Source organism: Trachypithecus francoisi, unplaced genomic scaffold (assembly GCF_009764315.1).
Source record: "Trachypithecus francoisi isolate TF-2019V2 unplaced genomic scaffold, Tfra_2.0 Lachesis_group6, whole genome shotgun sequence".
NCBI classification, from domain to species: domain Eukaryota; kingdom Metazoa; phylum Chordata; class Mammalia; order Primates; family Cercopithecidae; genus Trachypithecus; species Trachypithecus francoisi.
Window position 1 is genome coordinate 8589728 of NW_022681471.1, and position 24547 is coordinate 8614274.

Here is a 24547-nt window from a genome sequence, read left to right on the forward strand (position 1 = left end):
GGTATTACCTGATGTATGTAAAAATGCAATATTACTGCCATGTCACACTACCTTCTCAAATTTTCTAGTTTCCCCTCTTCAATTCAGGGGAAAGATTTTATAGTCCCCTCCTGCCTCCTGAGGAATATCAATGGATTTAATCTGATTCCATCACCAACAACAGAAATTCTTTTAAGAAATGTTGGAGACTCTTTGAATAATCAGACTATCATCTAGTGAGTAACTACTTGAAACTTTTTTTTTTTTTTTTTAAGATGGAGTCTACCCTGTGGCCCAGGCAGGAGTGCAGTGGTGCGATCTCGACTCACTACAAGCTCCACCTCCCAGGTTCACGCCGTTCTCCTGCCTCAGCCTCCCGAGTAGCAGGTAATACAGGTGCCCGCCACCACACCTGTCTAATTTTTTTGTATTTTTAGTAGAGACGGGGTTTCACTGTGTTAGCCAGGATGGTCTCAATCTCCTGACCTCGTGATCCACCTGCCTCGGCCTTCCAAAGTGCTGGGATTACAGGCGTGAGCCACCGCCCCCCGCCAAAACTTTTAAAATGTATCCTTGAAAACAGATCCCAGGGTCCTGAATAAAATAGTAACTTTTTAAATTAAAGTAAGACCTAACTGGTACATAAGGTAAGAAAAAGAAATACAAGACATACACATTAGAAAAGAAGAAATAAAACTGTCTTTATTCACAAATGACATGTCTACACAAAAATCTTAATAAATCTAAAAACAAAAATTTCTATAAATGAAAGCTGAGTTTAGCAAAGTTGTAGGATACAAGGGGATGCCGGGACAATATTCAAAAGTCAATTGCATTCCTGTATTCCAGCAATGAAAAACTGGAAATTAACATTTGACATCTTAAAAAAATACCATTTGCAATAGAACCAAACAGTGAAGTATTTGGGTATATCTAACAAAATATGTGCAGGAACTGTATACAGAAATTTAAAAAGTGTCAGAGGCATGTGAACCAGAGCAACACCATCTTGAATAGGAGCTGGGTAAAATGAGGCTGAGACCTACTGGGCTGCATTCCCAGATGGTTAAGGCATTCTAAGTCACAGGATGAGATAAGAGGTTGGCACAAGATTCGGGTCATAAAGACCTTACTGATAAAACAGGTTGCATTCAAGAAGCCAACCAAACCCCAACAAAACCAAGATGGCCACAAGAGTAACCTCTGATCGTCCTCACTGCTACACTCCCACCAGCGCCATGACAATTTACAAATTCCATGACAACGTCAGAAAGTTACCCTACATGGTCTAAAAAGGGGAAGCATGAATAATCCACCCCTCATTTAGCATATCATCAAGCAATAATCAGAAAAATGGGCAACCAGCAGTCCTCGGGACTGCTCTGTCTATGGAGTAGCCATTCTTTTATTCCTTTATTTTCTTAATAAACTTGCTTTCACTTTACTCTATGGATTCGCCCTGAATTCTTTCTTGCACCAGATCCAAGAACCCTCTCTTGGGATTTGGATCGGGACTCCTTTTCTGTAATATCTTTCTGGCGACCATGAAACGGACTATAGTGCTAAACTCTCAACCCAAAGGCTAACTTTGGGTAAGTGGTGGGGTCCAGTAACATCTTTCTTGAGAACCACAAAAGGGACGATACTAAGGAAACTTCCTGACCCAAAGGAAGTAGACTGCAGCACTGAGTGGCTGACTTTGGGTAAGTAAGGTGCATATACCTGAGTAAAGGATGGGATTGGGTTAGAGGCCCAACTTAGGGGAGTTAGAGTATCTCCTAAAACAGAGTGGGTTAAAGGCCCCTCTGAATAAAAGGCAAAGATGCTTGACTGATTTGGGGCTAGTGGCCTCACTTAGGAGGGTTAGAGTCCCTTCTAAGATTTAGGGGGTTAGAGGCCCCTCTCAGTAAAGTCCCTATTGGTAAAGTCCCTTTTGTCTAAGAACGGGTTTGGCAACATGGGATGTTAACTGCTATTCTCTTTGGATTAACCTGCCGTGTACTATTTGCTGACGGCAGTGGGTGATAAGGTTAGGCATGTACAGGAGTGTGGGACATGGGGAACTTTTTCCTCCCCAAAAAGGGGAAACATGAGAGCTGACAGGACTGTTGGAAACTATCCTTTGCTACCGACAAGTGGCCGCCTGAATTTTTCAGTGTCACTGCAATGGGTGGGTCTTCTCTTGCCTCCCTGAGCAGCTTGCCTTCCCCATCCTGCCTCAGGCAATGCTTTTCTCTTCTCTCTGTCTCTCTTTATCTCTCTCTCTCTCTGTGCAAACTAGTTGAATGAATGGTAAAAATCACTGTTTGTCTGCTGTAAAGTTTTGATTAATGGGAAAAAAGGATTTGTGAGGTTCGTCTTCAGCTGTAGCTATTTTGGCATGCTGTGTGTGTCTTTCTGTGTTTTATAATGGAGAGCAGTACCTTAGGATAGAATGTGGCCTAGGAGCCCTGTAAGCCTGCTCTTCAAGATGGCCCAGCAAACTGCAGGTTCCTGAAAAAAAAAAAAAGTGGATGAGGTTTCCGTCTGGTCTTGTATGTCCTTGGGAGCTTGACCTTGTAACCACCTGGCAGTACTTTCTCTTGGTCTCCACCGTCACAGTGACAGCTTGGGTTCAGAGTTCGATTCCTGGCTTAGGGGATGAGTCCTTTATCTTCTTCTGTCTGTGTATCTATATGTATTATGTGTGTGATGTTTATATATGAAAGAGCTTTGATTAATTGGTTTAATAATAATAAGAGGTTAAATCAAAAGTAAAAAGTATAATGCCTTTTATTTCATTCATGTAACTTAAGTCATCTTTGGGAAATAAAGACAGTTTTAAAAATTATTGGTAAAATAAATATGTATTCAAAAAATAAACATTTGTTCTAAATGATGCAGGTCAGATATTAGGTTTGCTAAATGCTTTAAGGTCATAAACTGCTTCCTTGACTTTTAAAACTTGTTCAATGTACGTTGAAGCATCCTATTCTAAATAAGGCCTGGGGACATGTGGAATTAGCCATGCCCCCCAGCTTTGCAACGGAAGGCTGTAAAGAAAAGACATTTTATATAGGAAAGGATCTTGTATGGTAAATTCTTGTCCTAAAGTAAAATGACTGGTTGCTTAAAAAAAAGGGGGAATTTATACAAGAAATGTTGTACAATGGAAAGGTGATTGAGCCTCCTAAATGCTTCATAAAATGCCACTATGACTCTTAACTGTACAACTTGCCTGCTTTATAGCTAGGTAAGGCCTGAGACACGTGGAATTAAACACTGGAAAGAGTCAGACCTTATCTGCACTTCTTTCTGGATCCTAGGCTCCACACCTAGTACATAATGAAAATCCCTTACTTGCCAAGGTTTTCACCTAAAGGAAAAGGTGCTAAGAGTTAACAGTGCAACATGTATTTGAGACTACTGAAAAGACAGTTTTACACACAAGGTGTGTGAGGAAAGTAGAATGTACTTTTGGTAAAAGATTATGGGAAGTCACAGGAATGTGAATTTTTCATTCCTAAATTAAACGGCTAAAGGATTGTTTTAAGTTAGAATAAGGCTGAAGGTTTAAGCAAGTTGTGGAAGTTTTGTAAAAAATTAATTGTGAAAGAAATTCTGTGTGTGAACATATTGGCTAAAGTTAAAGGGGTATTCAGTTTTTCAGTAAATTAAACATTGAAATAAGAACGCAACAGGTTTGTCTTAAAGCAAAAATCTGCTTACGATCTCTTTTACAAAAATTTGTAAAGAGTTATAAAAGGTTTATGAAAATCATACCTTATGGTAAAACTGATTAAGATTGAATACATTTGTCTATAAGGTTTTATTAAGAATTAGATTTGACATCAATAATGCACTAATGTAAAAGTGATGCTTGGCTTAATTGGTATAAAAATCACACAGGAAGCATTGTTAAATAGAAAATGGTGTTTGGCTTTCCTTGGGCTATATTTGTGTAAATGCGTTATTGGTATATTTTCCAAAATTATGGGAAACTCCTGTAATTGTATTTTAACTTAGTATATGTTATTAACAATTATAATTGTTACATAAATTTTTGTATGCCACAGAAATAACCACATTTCCTTGTCAATTGTGTCTTTGACTGTGGCTGCCCTAAAACATTTTGTCAGCCACAGACAATTGTTGCCTTGTTTTGGTGGTCTTTAGAAGGTGGTTTATAATCAACGATAGAAATCTAGCAGGTGTTCTTAAATGCAGATTTCTGGTAACTTTGGAGATTATAACATCAGAATAAACGGAAAAAAATTTTAGAACTCTCATAGAGACCTGAAATGTTCATGAATACAAGCACAACAAAAGTTAACTGCATAAACTAAGGAAATCTGAAGTGATCGTTTAAACTTTTTGCTTAAAACGCTGCTGATCCTTTGTTTTGTTTTTCCAAGTCAAGGAAACTTTTCTTTTTTTTTTTTTTTTGAGACAGAGTCTCGCTCTGTCACCCAGGCTGGAGTGCAGTGGCCGGATCTCAGCTCACTGCAAGCTCCGCCTCCCAGGTTTACACCATTCTCCTGCCTCAACCTCCCGAGTAGCTGGGACTACAGGCACCCGCCATCTCGCCCGGCTATTTTTTTGTATTTTTTAGTAGAGACGGGGTTTCACCGTGTTAGCCAGGATGGTCTCGATCTCCTGACCTCGTGATCCGCCCGTCTTGGCCTCCCAAAGTGCTGGGATTACAGGCTTGAGCCACCGCGCCCGGCCGAAACTTTTCTTTTAAGTCATTTACAGCTTTTAGCAATTGAGTAAAGTATACTCCTGTGAACAAAATTTAGAGCATATTTGCTTCTCGCTACTTAATTTCTCTAGAATTTGGAAACCAGTTGTGAGTATTCTTAACTTATGGCAATATAGTTATTTGCATAGTTCAATCAGAATCTTTTTTCTTTTGCAAAAGGACACAATTGGAGAAACTGGTTATTTTTCCAAGGCTTTGACTGGAATGGCATGCTTTCCTTTAAGGATTCAGATATAACTTGTAAAGCCAATTAAAGCTCCTTGGGGCACTGGCCTCATACCTTGCCTACACAGTCTCTGTTCAGGGTTTCTGACCTGTGGTAAATAAAGAATGTCACTTTCTAACATGTCCAGGAGCCCCAAGTTATCTTGGAACCTCAAGAGGAGTGGAATTGGGCTGGGCGCGGTGGCTCAAGCCTGTAATCCCAGCACTTTGGGAGGCCGAGACGGGCGGATCACGAGGTCAGGAGATCGAGACCATCCTGGTTAACACGGTGAAACCCCGTCTCTACTAAAAAATACAAAAAACTAGCTGGGCGAGGTGGCGGGCACTTGTAGTCCCAGCTACTCGGGAGGCTGAGGCAGGAGAATGGCGTAAACCTGGGAGGCGGAGCTTGCAGTGAGCTGAGATCCGGCCACTGCACTCCAGCCTGGGCGACAGAGCGAGACTCCGTCTCAAAAAAAAAAAAAAAAAAAAAAAAAAAAAAAAAAGAGGAGTGGAATTTACCCAACTCATAGGTATTTGAAAGTACAAACCCATGGCTGGGCTCAGCTCTAAAAAAGTCTTATCTAAGATTTCTTCTATGGAACAGAGTTCCATCAGAACCAATTTAAAAAATAGCTTATGTGAAAAATAATTATTCTTGCTGCACTTTATACAAAGAATCAGGCCAAGTATAATAAAGCAAATCAGTCTTACCATGATTTGTCTTTGGTGAAAATGGAAAAACTGGAGAGAGAAATTATGTTTCACAAAGCATGGTACACTTGTTATTGAATTCCAGTCTCATCAGTTGTTTTAAGTATGTTTCTGCAATTTAGACTAGCCCTGCTTATTCCTGTGAACCAAGCAGTGATCTCTAACTGCTGCTCGGAAGAAACAAGAGGGATGGGTAAAGTAATAATCTAGATCAGTATTCTAATTCTGGGCATGTATTGGAATTGCCTAGCAACCCCATATTAGCTTGGTTCCAACAGTTGCACAGTTCTTGGAAATCCCTCTAATTTAGTTTACTTGAAATGATTTTACTTATTTGTTTTAGTGTTGTAAAATATATTGCTATTGTGCTCTTTGCATAGGAATAAGAATAAACTTACTCAACATTTTCTTCAGCTGAATACTTATTAATCTTCCAGATATCACTTTTTGTTGGAACTCAAGAGTTATGATTCAGCATATTGATCCTTTCTGACTAACCTCCTCTCTACCCTGAATACAAGAGACCCTAATAGTTAGGCAAAAATATCATTGCCCTTATTTAGCTTGAAGAAGTTACAGAATATGAATTTTTAAAAAAATTTTTTTTTTTGAGATGGAGTCTCGCTCTGTCACCCAGGCTGGAGTGCAGTGGCACCATCTCGGCTCACTGCAAGCTCCGCCTCCCGGGTTCACGCCATTCTCCTGCCTCAGCCTCCTGAGTAGCTGAGACTACAGGCGCCTGCTGCCACACCCAGCTAAGTTTTTGTATTTTTAGTAGAGACGGGGTTTCACCGTGTTAGCCAGGATGGTCTCGATCTCCTGACCTCGTGATCTGCTTGCCTTGGCTTCCCAGAGTGCTGGGATTACAGGCGTGAGCCACCGCGCCTGGCCCAGAATATGAATCTTCCGCCCTCTGCAACCCTTAAGATTAAGTGTTCTCTTATAAAAGGGAGGGGGAAACATCAGAGGGGTGTGAACCAGAGCAACACCATCTTGAGTAGGAGCTGGGTAAAATGAGGCTGAGACCTACTGGGCTGCATTCCCAGATGGTTAAGACATTCTAAGTCACAGGATGAGATAGGAGGTCAGCACAAGATATGGGTCATAAGGACCTTAATGATAAAACAGGTTGCATTCAAAAAGTCAACCAAACCCCAACAAAACCAAGATGGCCACAAGAGTAACCTCTGATCACCCTCACTGCTACACTCCCACCAGCGCCATGACAGTTTACAAATGTCATGGCAATGTCAGGAAGTTACCCTATATGTTCTAAAAAGGGGAGGCGTGAATAACCCATCCGTTGTTTAGCAGATCATCAAGCAATAACCATAAAAATGGGCAAACAGCAGCCCTCAGGGCTGCTCTGTCTATGGAATAGCCATTCTTTTATTCCTTTACTTTCTTAATAAGCTGTTTTCACTTTACTCTATAGACTTGCCCTGAATTCTTTCTTGCACAAGATCCAAGAACCCTCTCTTGGGGTCTGAATTGGGATCCCTTTTCCTGTTAAAAAAAAAAGCACTGATGAAAGACTTTTTTTTAAGGAACTATATAAATAGAAAGATATTCTATGTTCACGGATTGGAAGACTCAATATTGTCAAGGTGTTATTTCTTCATTACTTCATCTATACTTCAATGCAAACTCTATCAAATGCCAAGTAAACATTTTTGCAGCTATCACAAGTTGCCAATAAAATTTGTGCAGAAATGCTGACAATTAGAGTAGCCTAAATAACTTTGAAAAGAACAAAGTTGTAAGATACTATCAGATTTCAAGATTTATTATAAAGCTGCATTAAGCAATACAGCATGGTATTGCCACAAAGGTAAGCAAATATATCAATGGAACAAAATACAGAGTTGGAAAATAAACACAGACTCATATAAACAACTGATTGTTAACAAAAATACAAAGCCATGCTGTGGTGATATGATGGTTTCTTCCATAAATGGTACTGGAACAATTAGATATCCATGTGCAAAAAAAAATAAAATAAAATCATTGGATTTATACCTTATACCATATCTAAAAATTAAGTCAAAGTGAACTATAAACCATAAACCTAAATGTAAACCTTAAATAAAACTATGAAACTTCTAGAACAGAGCTTGAAAGGACATCTTTGTGATCTTAAGTTAGACAGTTTCTCACACATGATACTAAAACATCAAGTCCATACAAAAAAACTGATTGATTGTGCCAGAACCCTGGCATAGGAAAGTGGTTGACTCGTGGGTTGGTAAGAAGAATTTACTGACAACAGTATAGGTTTGAAAAAGGAAAGTTTTATTAGAAAGAAAGAATGCTGCAGACAAGTGCAGCGGGGTGCCTCCGTGAGAGGGCTGAGCCAGCCACAGTGAACTTTTCCTTAGAGCTATTTATGGACCTTAATGTGGGAGCTGAAATGTAATTTGCACAATAAATGATTGTACTTGTAGACATTTTGATGCCTTAATGTTGATGAAGGTTCAAGGGTTGCACAGTGAGTTTCGGCATGCATGCATTCCAGAGATGTAGACAAATTCTAGTTACTTATAAATTTTAAGTTGAAAAGAGGCCTGGAAACAGGTGTCTTAAGATAACAGGGAAGTCTGATTACTTCTAAATTCCTCTGATAGAGAGTTCTTGTCTCCAGCGCCTGCTTGATGGTTGCCAGGTATTTTTTGCTCTCCTCAGATTGGACTTTAACAAAATAATTTTAAAATCTTTCCAAAAGACATTGTTAAGAGATGAAAAGACAAGTCAAAGCCTGGGAGAAAATATTTGAAAAATCACATAACCAATCAAAAACTTGTATTCAATACATTAGGTTGGTGCAAAAGTAACTGCAGTTTCAGACTGTGAATTTTAAATCATTATAACTAGATTCAAATACAGCTTTATTAATCAAAATAGGAATCATTACAATCAACACTTTTTTTTTCTGATGAGAAATAAGTTTGTTTATTCCTGTAGCATAAAAACCCATGCATTGGGATTTGAGGAAATCTTAGAAAGCATTTTCTGCATCCTACTGGTTATGGAAAAGTTTTCCCTGCAAAAAGTTGTCGAGATGCTTGAAGAAGTGGTAGTCAGTTGCCAGGAGGTCAGGTGAATATGGTGGATGAGGCAAAACTTCATAGCCCAATTTATTCAACTTTTGAAGCATTGATTATGCAACCTGTGGTTGGGCATTGTCATGGAGAAGAATTGGGCCCTTTCTGTTGACCAGTGCTGACTACAGGTGTTGCAGTTTCCGGTGCACCTCAATGATTTGCTGAGCATGCTTCTCAGATGTAATGGTTTCTCTGGGATTCAGAAAGCTGTAGTGGCCCAGACCGGCAGCAGACCACCAAACAGTGACCATGATCTTTTTTGGTGCAAGTTAGGCTTTGGGAAGTGCTTTGGAGCTTCTCAGTCCAACTACTGAGCTGGTCATTGCCAGTTGTCATATAAAATCCACTTTTTGTTGCATGTCACAATCCAATTGAGAAAAGGTTCATTGTTGTTGCATAGAATAAGAGAATATGACACTTCAAAATGACAATTTTTTTATTTTCACTCAGCTCATGAGGCACTCACTTATCAAGCTTTTCCACCTTTCCAATTTGCCTCAACAAAGGCCAAAGGAATACAGAATAGTCGGCATGGAGTTCTTTGGCAATTTCTCATGTAGTTGTAAGAGGATCAGCTTTGATGATTGCTCTCAATTGGTCATTGTCAACTTCTGATGGCCGGCCACTATGCTCTTCATCTTCAAGGCTCAGATCTCCTTTGCAGAACTCCTTGAACCACCACTGCACTACACGTTCTTTAGCAGTTCCTGGGCCAAATACATTGTTGATGTTGTGAGTTGTCTCCGCTGCCTTACGACCCATTTTGTACTCAAATAAGAAAATTGTTCTAATTTGCTTTTTGTCTAACATCATTTCCGTAGTCTAAAATAAACATGAAATAAACAGCAAGTAGTAAATCATTAGCAAAAAAACATAAAGTTGAGAAATGCCCGTTAAAATGATGTACACCATAACCACATTTGTTTAATAATATATTCCAATATCAAATGGCAAATTCCAATAATACAACACCCACAATTATGTTAGCACCAACCTATATACACAGAACTCTCAAAACAACAATAAGAAGGCCGGGCGCGGTGGCTCAAGCCTGTAATCCCAGCACTTTGGGAGGCCGAGACGGGCGGATCACGAGGTCAGGAGATCGAGACCATCCTGGCTAACACGGTGAAACCCCGTCTCTACTAAAATATACAAAAAACTAGCCGGGCGAAGTGGCAGCGCCTGTAGTCCCAGCTACTCGGGAGGCTGAGGCAGGAGAATGGCGTAAACCCGGGAAGCAGAGCTTGCAGTGAGCTGAGATCCGCCACTGCACTCCAGCCTGGGCGACAGAGCGAGACTCCGTCTCAAAAATAAAAAAAAAAAAAAAATAAGAAAACAATCTTATTTAAAAATGGGTAAATAATTTGAACAGACACATCATCAAATAAGATATACAAATAGCCAATAAGAGTATGAAATGATGTTCAACATATTTATTTGGAAAATGCAAATGAAAACCATAATGAAATACCATTACACGCTTACTAAATGGCTAAAATTTAAATGGCTGACCGTATTAAATATTGATGACTGTACGCTAATGTTTTTACTCTTTCATTCCTACTACCATTCTAGTTCAGATTCTTATACGCTCTGGCCTTTATTACTAACATGGATTCTTGACAGGTCTCCCCATTTTCACTCTTGCCATCTTCCAGCTGTTCTCCACACAGAAGCCAGTCATTGTTATAAAATGCAGATCTGATTGTGTCACTCTCCTGCTTAATATTTGTAGGTGATCCTCCCACTGCTCTCATGAAAGTTCATAATCCTTACTGTGGTTGAAATGCCCTTTATGATCTGTCCCGTGCCCATTTGTGTTCACTCATCTTGTGCTACTCTCTTTCTTCATCAATATGCTCCACCATGCTGTCATCTTTCTGTTTGCTTTTTTTTTTTTTTTTTTTAAAGTGTGGAACATCTCTCTCCCCTTATGTGTCTTATGCAACCTGTCAGACAAAACCACATGTTATATCTTCTCAACACACAATTTTATTTCAGGTCTCTGTGCCATTTACAAATCTACTAGTCTTTCTGTCTGGAGTGTTCTTTCTTCTCCTGGCCAAATTCTAATCATTTGTCAAGAGTCTGCAAGAGCATCATTTCTTCAGTGACTCAGTTCTCCAAGCATCATATCCTCTGTGTTCCTATAGCACTACACTGGATCAGTCCATAACAATTCTGTCAGTGTATTATAAGAACTTATTTACAGGTTTTGTCTCTTCTACTACGATGTGAGCTTTTTAGTCATATGAATTGCGATTTTGTATATTTAGTGCCTACCATGGTGCTTAATTCATGGTAGGTGCTCAGTAAATTTGAGAAAGATGAAACATTTTTTAAACGTAATGTAATTTACATCTGCTCTGCAGCAGTCTTTTTCTCTGCCTAGTCTACGCTTAGTGTGAAAATGATGTGTGATTTAGAGAGACACTAGCCTGCATGCAGTACAAGCTTATTTTTTTTTTATGATCTACAAATTGAGAGGACCATGTATTGTCATCTGGGGACTTGTACACTCCCTGTGTTTTGGTACCAAGCATGATGGTCCTTTTAAAAATTACAAATTTAATTAAAACAAATGAGCTCTCAGGTCTGAAGAGGAGATTCCTAACTTCAGGCTCTTTTCTATAGGAGACAAAAGGCAGATTCCATCATCATTTTTGTTTTCTCTTCACTTTCTTTAAATACAAACTGCTTCTATTTTTAGTGCTCACTAGCATCTTACAGTCAGGTTTACACAGGTAAAAAAGAGACATGTAAGCCATCCTTTTCTCTATTTGGGAATTTCATGAAGTCCTAGCTTTAAATTTCTCTCCCTATTTTTGAGTGTCTCAACTATTTATAAAATGCCTGAACATTTATGTTGAAAAAGTTACATAAGAAAGGAGCCTGGGTGCTGGTAAGTCAAGACATTTTTTTCCAGACACAGCATGATGTGAAATATTTATAGCTCACTATAACCCTGAACTGATTATTGTTTCTTTCAGGAAATTTCTGGGTTTTTTGTCATAGCCACATATTACTTTCAAACGACTACCTTAAAAGTCCTCTAAGGAGATTCACCTTACTCTCTCTAACAGGTTTGCAAAGATGTTTACAGCTACATGATTTGTGTTGTTAATATAAATCTGCGTCCTAGAGAATTGTGGTTTAGATTTTCTTGACATGATGGATGGGTCTCCTTGAAGTTTGTATTATTACCTTAACTGTTCCAGACACTCATCCTAGCCCCATTGAGAACTTCTTAGGCAATAATTATGTGATCCATGCCCAAATTTGCCATTTCTTGCATGTTACTCGGGGTAACTGAAAATTCTTCTTTGAAACAGAAATGAGAGTTGAAGGTAAGATATGTCAAAAGCTTTGGAGGCAGAAAGATGAGCTTGTTTATTTCCAGCAGTCTTGATATGGGCAGGAAATGGAACTAAAGGGTAAAATTAAAAGTTAAGTAAACTTTGGCTCAATGTCAGAGTATTCTTTCTAATAGTCAAACTGGACTGAGACCCGGTGTACTTTTGTTACCACAATGAGTGGGTTCAGTCACTTGGCAGGTGTTAACCCAATAACCACAATCAGGGAGAATTTAACAAGGGGATTTTTATTACTTGCAACAAATAAGGAGAACACTGGGGACAGTTCCCAAAGCAGTGTCTCCCGGAGCTAGGGGCTGGTCAGGTTTTATAAGCATAGGGCAATGAGACATGATCTGATTGGATCTCGCAATTATGTAATGCTGGGAGGCATTATCTGACCGTATCCTGCCATGGTATGACGCCAGGACTTAATCTGGTTGGACCCTGGATCCTGCCATGTGGTGTCCACTTTTTAGTTCAATCCCTGCTCCTAGGTCTGAGAATTTAAGTTCCTCCTGTGAATGCATGCTTGGTTCATCTGGGCATACTCAGATTACATGACCTAAGAGTTCATGGCAACTGAAAAACAACTCACAACTTTGTTACATAAAACTTGAACCAGCAAAAGCAACGGCAGCAAAAGCCAAAATTGACAAATGGGATCTAATTAAACTAAAGAGCTTTTGCACAGCTAAAGAAACTACCATCAGAGTGAACAGGCAACCTACAGAATGGGAGAAAATTTTTGCAACCTACTCATCTGACAAAGGGCTAATATCCAGAATCTACAAAGAACTCAAACAAATTTACAAGAAAAAAACAAACAACCCCATCAAAAAGTGGGGAAAGGATATGAACAGACATTTCTCAAAAGAAGACATCCATACAGCCAACAGACACATGAAAAAATGCTCATCATCACTCGCCATCAGAGAAATGCAAATCAAAACCACAATGAGATACCATCTCACACCAGTTAGAATGGCAATCATTAAGAAGTCAGGAAACAACAGGTGTTGGAGAGGATGTGGAGAAATAGGAACACTTTTACACTGTTGGTGGGATTGTAAACTAGTTCAACCATTATGGAAAACAGTATGGCAATCCTCAAGGATCTAGAACTAGATGTACCATATGACCCAGCCATCCCACTACTGGGTATATACCCAAAGGATTATAAATCATGCTGCTCTAAAGACACATGCACACGTATGTTTATTGCGGCACTATTCACAATAGCAAAGACTTGGAATCAACCCAAATGTCCATCTGTGACAGACTGGATTAAGAAAATGTGGCACATATACACCATGGAATACTATGCAGCCATAAAAAAGGATGGTTTGCGTCCTTTGTAGGGACATGGATGCAGCTGGAAACCATCATTCTTAGCAAACTATCACAAGAAGAGAAAACCAAACACCGCATGTTCTCACTCATAGGTGGGAACTGAACAATGAGATCACTTGGACTCGGGAAGGGGAACATCACACACTGGGGCCTATCATGGGGAGGGGGGAGGAGGGAGGGATTGCATTGGGGAGTTATACATGATATAAACGTTATGCACATGTACCCTAGAACTTAAAGTATAATAAAAAAAAAAAAAAAACTTGAACCAGATTGGTCCGGTGTGCCTACACTTTCATAATAATGACAGCTCCATAATTTTTATCTGGGAGAGATTTAGAGATGACATTCTAGTCAAAAGTGGATGGCTAAGGGACTCGATTGGACCCTACATTTGCATAGAAATTGGTGTACATTGTAAAAACATTATTTGTTCATATCAGTGAATCGGGGAAAGGTGATAGATATTGGGGGGAAGCTAAAGGCCCCAAGCCACTCCTTTAAGCTGCTGCTGCTCAGGAGGGAGTGCAATTTTTCAAAATGGAAAGTGTTTATCTTCTTGGTACAATTATTGGAGAAGGAATTATTGCTTAGAGTAGATTCTATTCCTTTGTGTTTTTGTGAATTGACTGCTTTAGAATGTAACAAACTCTGTCTGCTTGTGATATAAATTCTAGATACAACTATTAAACAATTTTTCCATTTGAGGGAGGGGGAGAGCTGGAAGTTTCATTTTCTGCCTACTGTGACTTTACATAAAGCCCCAAATGAGGTAGGTAAAGCAGGTGGTTCTAGTTCTATTTTACGTAAGGAAAAATTGAAAGCCAAGTGGACTATGGTTACATATTTTAGCATTTATTAACACAGGTAATACTTCATAGAAGGAAGAAGCAAAGTTTAGGTGGCCTAAGGTTCCATCTTTAACATACTGAGAGACTCAAGTAAAATACTGGTCCCTTCTTGTATTATTTTGTTTTTCTGCCAGACAACTTTGTTACCTATATACAACTGAGTTTATAGGTTTATAAGTAGAGTTCCAGCATCTGAACTATGTAAACAATGACGAAAATTAAATACAACTTCTATTTCTAGTTTCTTTAGTTTTGTTATTGGTTTATCAGTTTTATACATTCATGTGTGCATGCACATATGCCCATAAACACACACACACACACACGCACATGCACACACACACACACCCCTCTAGCAATCCTATACCAAAAGTTCATAGTTACCACAAGTTGCAAAATAAACTAAAAATATAACAAGCAATGCAGCAGGCAAGCTGAGTTTCCAGGGCAAGCACCAGGTCTGCTTCCTTTAAAGCCGTGTGCACACTGAGGCTAAGGCTCTACTCTCCTCAGAGAAGGCGATCAGTCTTAGAAACCATGCTATTCATCACCCAACTCCCACCAGCTGAAGCATTTAGCATAAAACATCATGAGAATTTTAAAAATCTTTTATTAAAAAAAAGAATACATATACAAAAGTAGGGAGAATAGCCCAATGGAACCCAGGTAGCTATCACGCAGTTTCTACCATGAAAAACTCATGGCTAATTTTGTTTTAGCTATGCTCACCAGTATTAGTTTTCTATCACTATATAGTCAATTATTAATACTCTTAGAGGTCATTTATTGCCTCACAGAAAGTCAGAAATCTGGAAATGGTGTAACTAGATTCTCTGTGTTATGGTCTTACTAGGCAGCAAAATACTGCCTGGAGTAGCAATCTCATGTGGGGCTTGGGGTCCTCTGCCAAGCTCATGTGATTATTGGCACAACTCAATTCCTTATAGTTACAGGACTGGAGTCTCCATTTTCTTTCTGCCTATCGGGCAGGGACCACTATCAGCACCTAGAGTCCGCTCTTAGGTCCGCGGCACGTGGCCCTCTGCATAGGCAATTCACGACACAAGTGTTGGCTTCTTCAAGCACAGCAGGAAAGCATCTGCTGCTACTTCTTGTCTCTTTTCATGGCTATACTGATTAGGTGAGGCCCATCCAGGAAAATCTCCTTTTTTTTTTTTTTTTAAACTCAGAGTCAGCTGTTCAGGCATCTCAATTACAGCTTAAAAGTATCTTATCCATATAACATAGCATAATCGTGAACGTGACATCTTTTCATATTCACAGGTGTCACCCATACTCCAGGGAAAGAGTTGATACAGTACATGTCAAGAGGAAATGAGACTCTTAGGAAATTTTGCCCACCCACCCATCAAGATTATTTTGAAGTAAATTCTAGACAAAATATTATTTAATAACAAATATCTGTGTGTGCATCTCTAAAATATAAAGACTAACTTTTTTTTTTTTTTTTTTGAGACGGAGTCTCGCTCTGCCGCCCAGGCTGGAGTGCAGTGGCCAGATCTCAGCTCACTGCAAGCTCCGCCTCCCGGGTTCACGGCATTCTCCTGCCTCAGCCTCCCGAGTAGCTGGGACTACAGGCGCCCGCCACCTCGCCCGGCTAGGTTTTTGTATTTTTTTAGTAGAGACGGGGTTTCACCGTATTAGCCAGGATGGTCTCGATCTCCTGACCTCGTGCTCCGCCCGTCTCGGCCTCCCAAAGTGCTGGGATTACAGGCTTGAGCCACCGCGCCCGGCCAAGACTAACTTTTAAACAAAACTGCTATGCCATTATCACACTTAAAAACGTCATTCATTAATATCATGAGATTCATAATCAGTATTCTAATTTTCCTGTTATTTTATTATTTTTAAAGTTTACTTGTTCATATCAGGATCTTAATGAGCTTCAAGTATTGAAGTTGGCTGATATAGCTCTTAAATCGTTTTAAATCTACAGGCTCCTCCTCCATCTTTTTTCTTTGTGTTGAAGAAATTGGGTTTTGTCATATAAAATTATGGTTTATGTTATTATTACTAATCTTTTTATTTTGCATAATTGTGGATTTACATGCAGTTGCACAAAATAATGCAGAGAGATGCCATATACTGTTGACCCAGTTTCTCCAATAAGTAACATCTTGAAAGCTATAGTACAGTATATAGACAACATACAGAATACTTGCATCATTGCAAGAATTACTCCTGTTGCCCTTTTATAACTACATTTACTACCCCTCAGTCTCTAACCCTCCTTAATCCCTATCAATCATTAATCTGTTTCCCGTTTCTATAAAGGTGCTATTTCAAGAATGTATATAAGTGGAGTCATATACTATATAACCATTTCACTCATCAAAATTCTCTGAAGATCCTTTCAAGTTGCTGTGTGCATCAATAGTTCATCCCTTTTTTTTTTCTGAGTGGTGTTCCGTAGTATGGATGTACTATAGTTTGTTTAGCCATTCCCAGTAAACATTTGACATTTAGTGGGAATGTCAAATGTTTATACTAGCTTTATTAATAAGAGCTCAAAATGGGAAAATATTTATACCTCATACAATTCAACAGTGTATAAGGCCAGACTCTGTGGCTTACACCTGTAATCCTAGCACTTTGGGAGGCCAAAGCGGGTGGATCACCTGAGGTCGGGAGATGGAGACCAGCCTGGCCAACATGGCAAAACCCCGTCTCTGCTGAAAATACAAAAAATCAGCCAGGCATGATGGGTAATCCAAGCTACTTGGGAGGCTGAGGCAGGAGAATTGCTTGAACCTGGAAGGTGGAGGTCTCAGTCAGCTGAGATCGTGCCACTGCACTCCAGCCTGGGCAACAAAGCAAGACTTTGTTTAAAAAAAAAAAAAGGCGTCTAAGTGATAGTTTCTCTGCATTCTTACAAGTAATTGAAGCAATTGGTGTTGTCACTATTCTTATTTTAGTCATTCTGATAGGTGTGTAGTGGTGTCTTACTATGGTTTTAATTTCAATTTCCCTAATGGTCAGCACATCTTTTCATGTGCTTATTACCCATCTGTATATACTCAATAAAATGTATCTTTATGTCTCTTAGTTTATTTTGTGTTGCTATAATAGAATACCTGACGCTGAGTAATTTACAAAGAAAAAGTTTTTCTGGCTCCTGATTCTAATGTCTGAAAAGTTAGAGATTGGGTGAAGGCCTCAGACTGCTTTCACTCATGGTGGAAGGTGGACAGAAAGGGAGCCTGGCGTGTGCAGAAACCACATGGCAAAAGAGGAAGCAAGAGAGAAAGGCAGGAGGCTCTTTTTAACAAGGAGCCAGGCTCTTTTTAACAACCAGGTCTCTCAAGAATGAGTAGAGTGAGAGCTCACACCCAAGGGATCCCTCTATTCATGAGGGATCTGCCTTCAAGATGCAAACACCTCCCATTAGGCCCCATCTCCAACATTGTGGATCAAATTTCTACCCGCGGTTTGGAGAGGACTAACATCCAAACGATAACAATGTCATTCATCCATTTTCTAATTAAATGTAGAGTTTTGTTGCTATTAAATTTTCAGTTATTTATATATTCTAGATATGAGTTCTTTATCAGATACGTATTTTGCAAATATTTTCTCCCAGTCTGTTGCTTGTTTTCTTAAAAGAGTTATTTGCAGAGTAAGTTTTCATTTTCATGAGGCACAGCTTATATATTATTTCTCTTACGGATCATGCTTTGGTATGAAGGGTGAGAACTCTGCCAAGCCCTAGATCCTAAAGATTTATTCCTATTTGTTTTTCTAAAAGTTGTATACTTTTGCATTTTACAGTTAAGTTCATGATCCATTTTTAGCTAATTTCTGTATAAGTTTTAATGTTTAGGCCAATGTTCCCTTTTATGCCAGTGAATGGCCAATACTCAGGTACTATATATTGAAAAAGCTCTTCATTCTCTATGAAATTGCTTTTGTACATTTGTTAAAAAATCACCTGGACATATTTGTGTGGGTCTATTTCTGAGTAGGTAGTTCTATTCCATTGACCTATGTTACTATCCCTCCAACAGTCTCATACAGTGTTCATTACTGTAGCCATAACATAATTCTTGAAAATGAGGTTGACTGATTTTTACCAGTTCATTCTTTTTTCAAAATTGTTTTAGTTATTCTAGTCCTTTGCCTTGCCACTTGAATTTTATAATAATCTCGTCTGTATCTACAAAAATCCTGGTGAGATTTTAATGGTAATTATATTAAAAATATATATATCAATTTGGGGAAAATTGGTGCCTTTAATATGCTATCTTCCAACCCATGATTATAATATGTCTCTATTTAGATCTGGTTTTATTTCCTTCAGAAATGCTTCATGGTTTTCAACTTGGGGATTTTGCACACATTTGTTATATTTATATCTAAATATTTTAATTTGGGTGCTATTGCAAATTATATTTTTAAAATTTTAAATCCCAACCATTGGTTGCTGGTATATAGAAAGGCAATTGACTTTTGTATATTGACCTTGTATTCTGCAACATTGTTAGCCTTCTTGTCAGTTAAAGGAGCTTTTTGTAGATTCACTTACGCTTTGAAAATAGACAAACATGTCTGCAAATAAATATAGTTTTATTTCTTCCTTTCCAATATGTATGCCTTTTTAAAAACTTTCTGAATGCACTAAGACTTCCAGCATAGGATAGGAGTGGTGAGAGAGAATATTCTTGACTTGATTCTGATTTTAGCAGGAAAGTATCCAGTCTCTCACCATTAAGTATGGTGTCAGTTGTAGGTTAATTGCAAATGTTCTTTATCAAGTTGAAATTCCCTTCTACTCTTAATCATAAATGAGATTTAGATTTTGTCAAATGTTTCTTCTGAATCAATTGATATGATCACATAATTTTTGTTTTCTTACCTGTTGACATGATAAATTATATTGATTGATTTTAAAATGTTAAAGCAACTTTACATACTTGGAATAAATCCCACTTGGTCATATTGTAAAATTCTTTGTATACATTGTAAGAATTGGATTTTCTTATTCATTGAGGATTATTGGGTTCATGTTCATGAGAGACATTGGTTTGTAGTTTAACTTTATGTAAAGTATCTGATTTTGACATAAAGGTATTGTTTGCTCCAAGAATAAGTTACAAATATTCCCTTTGCCTTGTACAGAATTGGTATTATGTTATCCATAAATGTTTAATAGAATTCACCAGTGAAACCATCTGAGCCTGGTGCTTTGGAAGGTTGTTTATCATTGATTAAATTTATTTCATAACTGTGTGCCTATTCAGATTATCTATTTCTCCTTGTCTAACTATGGTAGTTTATGTCTTTCAAGGAACTGGCTCATTTCATATAAGTTATCACATATGTTGGTGTTATGATATTAATTGTATTCTTCCCCAAGAAGCTATGTTGAAGTACTGATCCCCAGTACCTATTTTCTATAAACAGCATCATTACGTATGTAATTAGTTAAAATAGGGTCCTACTGGAGTAGAAGGGGCCTCTAATTCAGTATGACTTCTGTGCTTAATAGTAGATGTTCACGTTAGGACAAAAGCATAGGAAGAACACCATGGGAAGATGGAGTATTTGAGTAGTGCATGTAGAAGCCAAGGAATAGCAACAATTGCCAGCAAACCACCAGAAATTAAGAAGAGGCAAGGAAAGATACACCTACAGGATTCAGGGGGATTGTGGCCCTACCAATAATTTAATTTTAGATTTCTAGCTCCCAGAAATAAAAGATAATAAATTTCTGTTGTATTAAGCTACCCAGTTTGTGGTGTGCTAGTATGGCAACTTTAGGAAGCTAATGTAGTGAGCATAGAGTTGTTCCTCATATTCCTTTACTTTTTTTTCCAGTGGCAAGGTAGGCTGGATGATAAATAAACTTAATTTTGTCTCATCTAAGAAGGTCTTGAATTCCCCTTTTTTATTATGAATCTTTTCACTGAGTGTAGAATTTTTGAGTTGACAGTACTTTCTTTCAACACTTGAAAAATCCTGTGCCACTTGCTTCTAAAAGCCATATTTTCTGATGAGAAATCTGCTCTCATTCAAATTTTTTCTATGATGTCTTTTCTCTCTCATTGATTTCAACATTTTTTTTCTTCCTCTTTAGTTTTCAGAACTTTGCCTATGATTAATCTCGGTGTGTATTTCTTTTAGCTTAATCTGTTTGGGTTTAATTCATCTTCTGGAATCTGTAGATTTATGTCTTTTGCCTAATTTAGAAAGTTTTCAGCCATTATTTCTTCCGGTACTTTTCTGTCCCTTCTTTATCCTCTTTCAGGACTCCAATGACCTGCATCTAGAACTTTGGTTATAGTTTCACAAATCACTTAATCTTTGTTTATTTTTCAGTCTATTTTCTTTTTGTTGTTCACACTGGATAATTTCTATTGTTCTATCTTTCAGTTGCCTCATTCTTTCCTCTGTCTCTTTCATTTCGCTGTGGGACTATGCATTGAATTTTTATTGTAGGTATTTCATTTTTCAGTTATAAAATTTCCATTTGATACAACCAGTGCATCAAGGAGTTACACAGCAGCTTTTAAGGTCTACTACCCATGAAGGATCTATGCCCAGGGTATTGCTGCAACTGAGAAAGAAACTGATATATTCTGCAAGGATTACAATATCTATGACACATTAAGAGCCATCTTTGGAATCAGGGTGATGTCACCAAGGGGTGTATGAATGCGTGTGAAAGAAGACACTCAAAAGACTTCACTGCAACTTCAAGGGATTTGGCAAGGATGTGGAGGATGCAAAAATCAACAAAATTATGGTTGAAATGGCAAACAACTTTAACCTGGGTATGAATGGATATGACATTAAGGAGCTCCTGGAGGTGGTGTCTGAGAAACCGACTAATAGGAAGTTGTAGAAATGAAGCAAAAATGCACACCTAAAGAACAGGCAATGGAAAGGGAAACTACAGGAAAAGAAAAAGAACCCTCAAGAAAATTCATAGTCAATGTTTAGCAGAAGCTTTTAAAGACTTCAACAAGCTCCTTTAAAAGTTTGAAATCATGGACCCCAACACTGAAAGATTTTCACTGATAGAAAGGAATGTCCATGTTGCATTATCTACTTTCAAGCAAATCTCTGATGAAAAAATGAAACAAACCAAGCACCACCATGCACATATATCTGAAAAGAAAGAAACCTCCTCAAGAACAGCCTCAAGCAGGTCTTTCAGGAAGTATTCCAGAAGACATTGTTATCTTCAGAGATGACGGCTCTATGTGCTTTGTTGTCCCCTGAAGAGCTTCCAGTAGGACAAGATGTGGAGGTGGAAGAAAATGATATTGATGATCTTGACCCTGTGTAGGCCTAGGATAATATGTGTGTGTGTGTGTGTGTATTTTAATTCTTAACAACAGTTTAAAAGTAAAAAAAAAAAAAAAAAAAAATAGGAAAAAGCTTATAGAATAAGGATATAAAGAAAATCTATTTTCATACAGTTGTACAATGTATTTGTGTTTTAAGCTAAGTGTTATTACAAAAGAGTCATTTTATCCCTCACCCATTCCCACCCTCCACCCTGAGTCCCCAAAGTCCATTATACCATTCTTACGCCTTTGCATCCTCATAGCTTAGCTCCCACTTACAAGTGGGAACGTAGGGAATATATGATGTTTAATTTTTCATTCCGAGTTACTTCCCTTAGAATAATGGTCTCCAACTCCATCCAGGTTGCTGTGAATAACATTATTTTGTTCCCTTTCATGGCTGAGTAGTATTTCATGGTATATATGTACCACATTTTCTTTTTCCATCAGTTGGTTAATGGGTATTTAGGCTGGTTTCATATTTTTGCAATTGCGAATTTTGCTACTATAAACGTGTGTGTCCAAGTGTCTTTTTCATATAAGGACTCTTTTCCTCTGAGTAGATACCCAGTATTGGGATTGCTGGATCAAATGGAAGTTCTACTTTTAGTTCTTTAGTTCTTTAATCTCCACACTGTTTTTCATAGTGGATGTACTAGTTTACATTCTCACCAACAGTGTAGAAGTGTTCCCTTTTCACTACATCCATGCCGACATCTATTGTTTTTTGATTTTTTAATTATGACCATTCTTGCAGGAGTAAGGTGGTATCTCGGTGTGGTTTTGATTTGTATCTCCCTGATAATCAGTGATGTTGAGCTTTTTTTTTTTTTTTTGAGACGTAGTTTCACTCTTGTCGCCCAGGCTGGAGTGCAGTGGTGCCATCTCGGCTCACTAGAACCTCCACCTCCAGGGTTCAAATGAATGATTCTCCTGCTTCAGCCTCCAGAGTAGCTGGGACTACAGGCATGCACCACTACACCCAGCTAATTTTTGTATTTTTAGTAGAGACGGGGTTTTACCATGTTGGCCAAGATGTTCTCGGTCTCCTGACCTTGTGATCCACCTGCCTTGGCCTTAGCCCACTTTTTGATGGAATTATTTTTTTTTTCTTTAATGATTTGTTTGAGTTCCTTGTAGATTCTGGTTATTAGTCCTTTGTCAGTATATAGTTTGTGAAAATTTTCTCCATTCTCTGGGTTGTCTGTTGTTTACTCTGCTGATTATCTTTTGCTGTGAACTAGATTTTTAGTTTAATTAAGTCTCATCTATTTATGTTTTTGTTGCATTTGCTTTGGGTTTTTTGTCATGAAGTCTTTACCTAAGCCAATGGTTAGAAGAGTTTTTTCAACGTTATCTTATAGGATTTTTATGGTTTGAGGTCTTAGATTTAAATCTTTGATTCATCTTGAGTTGATTTTTTTATAGAGTGAGAGGTGAGGATCCAGTTTCATTCTTCTACACGTGACTTGCCAATTATCCCAGCACCATTTGTTGAATAGGGTGTCCTTTCCCCACTTTGTTTTTGTTTGCTTTGTCGAAGATCAGTTGGCTGTAAGTATTTGACTTTATTTCTTGGTCCTCTATTATGTTCCTTGATCTATATGCCTGGATTTAGACCAGTACCATGCTATTGTGGTAACTATAGCCTTGTAGTATAGTTTGCAGTCAGGTAATGTGATGCCTCCAGATTTGTTCTTTTTCCTTAGTTTTGCTTTGGCTATGCAGGCTCTTTTTTGGTTCCATCTGAATTTTAGGATTGTTTTTTATAGTTCTGTGAAGAATGGTGATGGTATTTTGATGGGTATTACATTGAATTTATAGATTGCTTTTGGCAGTATGGTCATTTTCATAATATTGATTCTACCTATTTATGAGCATGGGATGTGTCTCCATTTGTTTGTGTCATCTGTGATTTCTTTCATCAGTGGAGTTTTCCTTGTAGATCTTTCACCTCCTTGGTTAGGTATATTCCTAAGTATTTTATGTATGTATGTATTTACTTATTTATTTATTTATTTATTGCAGCTGTTGTAAAAGGGGTTGAGTTCTTGATTTCTCAGCTTGGTCATTGTTGATATTTAAAAATGCTACTAATTTGTGTACATTGATTTGTATCCTGAAACTTTACTGAATTCATTCACCAGATCTAGGAGCTTTTTGGATAAGTCTTTAGGGTTTTCTGGGTATACAATCACATAATCAGTGAACAGCAACAGTTTAACCTCATCTTTACTAATTTGGATGCCCTTTATTTCTTTCTTTCTCTTGTCTTATTGCTCTGGCTAGGACTTCCAGTACTATATTGAGAAGTGGTGACAGTGGGCATCCTTGTCTTGTTCCAGTTCTCAGGGGGAATGCTTTCAACTTTCCCCCATTCAGGATAATGTTGACTGTAGGTTTGTCATAGATGGCTTTTATTACCTTGAGGTATGCCCCATCTATGCTGATTTTGCTGAGAGTTTTAGTCATAATGTGATGCTAGATATTGTCAAATGCTTTTTCTGTGTCTATTGAGATAATCATATGATTTTGTTTTTGATTCTGTTTATGTGATGTATATCCCTTTTGCTTACTTGCGTATGTTAAACCATCCCTGCATCCCTGGCATGAAACTCACTTGATCATGGTGTATTATCTTTTTGATATGCTGGTGAATTCAGTTAGCTAGTATTTTCTTGAGGATTTTTAAATCACTAAAGTACTTACTCATGTAACCCAAAACCACTTGTTTCCCCAAAATGATTGAAATAAAAAAAAGTGTAAGTAGGATTATATAAAGAAAATTATTTATAATAGATATTTTAATCTGGGTATTAAAAATAAAATTTAAAGGTATATGTAAAGTTTAAAATAAATATTTAAAAAACCAAAAGGTCAGAAAGTTTTAAAAAACTAAAAGTTTATAAAGTAAAATAGTTACTCTAAGTTTACTATT

General features: G+C 38.0%; 1 long non-coding RNA gene across 1 annotated transcript; it reads left to right on the forward strand.

Moving 5' to 3' along the window:
• Window positions 1-2242: 2242 nt before the first annotated feature.
• Window positions 2243-24502, forward strand: LOC117077999. The gene is made up of 3 exons (XR_004434898.1): window positions 2243-2732; window positions 19113-19117; window positions 24486-24502. It is a non-coding gene; the product is annotated as an uncharacterized LOC117077999 (long non-coding RNA).
• The last annotated feature ends 45 nt before the right edge of the window (window positions 24503-24547 follow it).